At 57.6% G+C, this 2,500-nt stretch overlaps 1 pseudogene; it reads left to right on the top strand.

Annotated features, from left to right (window-relative positions):
• Positions 1-2,500, top strand: part of LOC109886790 (rho GTPase-activating protein 35-like) — an 8,265-nt pseudogene that overhangs the window by 903 nt on the left and 4,862 nt on the right.

Here is a 2,500-nt window from a genome sequence, read left to right as displayed (position 1 = left end):
CTACTTTGAGGCCCTGAAGCAGCAGAGCCAGCAGATTGCCTCGGCTAAAGACCGCTATGAGTGGCTGGTCAGCCGTATCGTGAAGAACCACAATGAGACGTGGCCCAACATAAACCGGCGCATGCAGACCTCCTCAGAGTACAAGGAGTATGTCTTCCTGGAGGGCACTGCGAAAGTCAAAAAGCTCTTCCAGCAGCACGTCCACAGGCTCAAACAAGAACACATTGAGCGAAGGCGGAGGGTCTATCTCAGCACCCTGCCTCAGGCACTGGGTTCCCTAGTCCCTGAGCTGGATGAGATCGACCACCTGAGCTGGTCCGGGGTCCAGAAGGTTCTGGAGACCAAGCAAGACTTCTCCCATTGGTTCGTTGTGTTGGATGACACCCCTGGGAGACCACGCCACACATAGACAACATGGAGGATGAGAGGATTCCCCAGGATCTCCTGGAGACCCCGGTGGCCGAGACGATTTACGAGAGCCACCTGGAGCACCTGAAAAATGAGCGCAAACGGGCGGAGATGAGGTGGGAGTTCAAGGAGAAGCTCAGTGCCTCTCCCTTCATCACAGCAGGCAAACCCTGGGAGGAGGCACGCAGCTTCATCATGAATGAAGACTTCTATCAGTGGCTCGAGGAACCAGAGTACCTAGACATCTACAACAGGCACCAGAAGGAGATCATTGACCGAGCCAAGGAGGACTTCCAGGAGCTGCTGCTGGAATACTCAGAGCTCTTCTATGAGCTGGAGGTAGACGCCAAGCCCAGTAAGGAGAAGATGGGGGCCATCCAGGAGGTGTTAGGGGAGGAGCAAAGGTTCAAGGCCCTGCAGAAGTTGCAGGCAGAGAGGGACGCTTTGGTTCTCAAGCATATCCACTTTGTCTACCACCCCACCAAGGAGACCTGCCCAAATAGCCCCCACTGTGTGGACTGTAAGATTGAACAGGTTCTAGCCTCCAAGTTCCCCACTCGATACTCCTTCTTCGATAGCCATAAACCGGGCGACGGGAACGCAGATCGCATAAACCTGGTCATTCTGGGTAAAGATGGCCTGGGGAGAGAACTGGCCAATGAGATCCGGGCTTTGTGCACCAATGATGACCGGTACGTGCTGGATGGGAAAATGTATGAGTTGTCCCTCCGGCCCATAGAGGGTAACGTGCGTCTGCCGGTCAATTCCTTCCACACGCCTACATTCACCCCCCATGGCGTCCTGTGTCTCTACAACTCTAAGGAGTCACTATCTTACATTGTGGAGAGCATTGAGAAGCTCAGAGAGTCCACACTAGGCCGAAGGGAAAACAGTCTATTTCAGCTGCCCATGAACCTGCTCCTAGTCACCAAACGGGGAGTAGGGTCCATCAGGGACATTGGGGGGGAAACGGCCCACACACTTATCCTCCAGGGGCAGCAGGTTGCTGGGAAGCTACAGTGTGGTTACCTAGACCCCGCCTCCCCTGGGGTGGGCTATGGACGCAATGTGAACGAAAAGCAGATCAACCAGGTGTTAAAAGGTCTGTTAGAATGCCGTAGGCCCCCCTGGGAGCATAGGCAGCAGCTCCCCTCCTTTACCCCCCTCCTTCAGAGACTCTCACTCCCAGCCCATCCCCGAGACAGACCTGCGGATAGTCATGTGCCTGATGTGTGGCGACGATTATGACGTGGAGCAGCTCCTCTCGCCTCTCCTGCTGCCCCAGCACTGTCGGCCGGCCTCCAGCCTGAGCAGTGGCACGTCCGTGCTCCTAGAGCTCACGGTGGGGGCCCAGAGGCACACCATCGACCTCTCCCTGCTCTCCTTCCACTCCTCATTTGCCCTAAGGAAAAGTCGGCTGGTGCACGGCTACATTGCCGTATATTCTGCCAGGCGCAAGGCGTCCATGGAGACCCTGTGTGCGTTCCTGTGTGAGGTGCAGGACATCATTCCCGTGCAGTTGCTTGCGGTGGGGGAGAGCCAGGCTGAGCTGTCGGACTCTGAGGCGGCCAGGGAGCAGGTGAGCCAGGGGGAGGAGCTGGCCCGGGAGATCGAGGCCAGGTTTAACACAGTAGTGTGTGGGCCAGGAGGGGTGGTGGGAGGCCTGCACAGGATAGACCTCTTCCAGCCCTTCCTGAAGGAGGTTGTGGAGAAACGCACCATAGTGGAGGCCACACACATGTACGATAATGTAGCAGAGGCCTGCACCACTGAGAGCATGAGCCCGGCCCGCTGCAATTCCCCCAGCCCCATCAACACCCTGCTAGACTCTGAAGAGGACGTGGAGCCCTCGCCTCCCTACCCTGATGTTACCCTCACCTCCCACCTGGGGGGCTTCAAGCTCCCCGACCTGGAGTCCAGCGACGCATTCTCAGTCATCTCCGAGATCAGCACCTTCGAGAGCAAGCTCAACAACAAGGTCCCCCCCCAGGTGCGGCCTAAGCCCACCATACGGAAAGTCAACCTGGGGCCCTACATGGACCAGCAAGGGACCAACCGCCGCTCCTTACCCCCTGCTGTCACCTGGGCGCCG

This window comes from Oncorhynchus kisutch, unplaced genomic scaffold (assembly GCF_002021735.2).
Source record: "Oncorhynchus kisutch isolate 150728-3 unplaced genomic scaffold, Okis_V2 scaffold3653, whole genome shotgun sequence".
Classification (NCBI taxonomy): Eukaryota; Metazoa; Chordata; class Actinopteri; order Salmoniformes; family Salmonidae; genus Oncorhynchus; species Oncorhynchus kisutch.
This window is presented reverse-complemented; position numbering and strand designations above follow the sequence as displayed.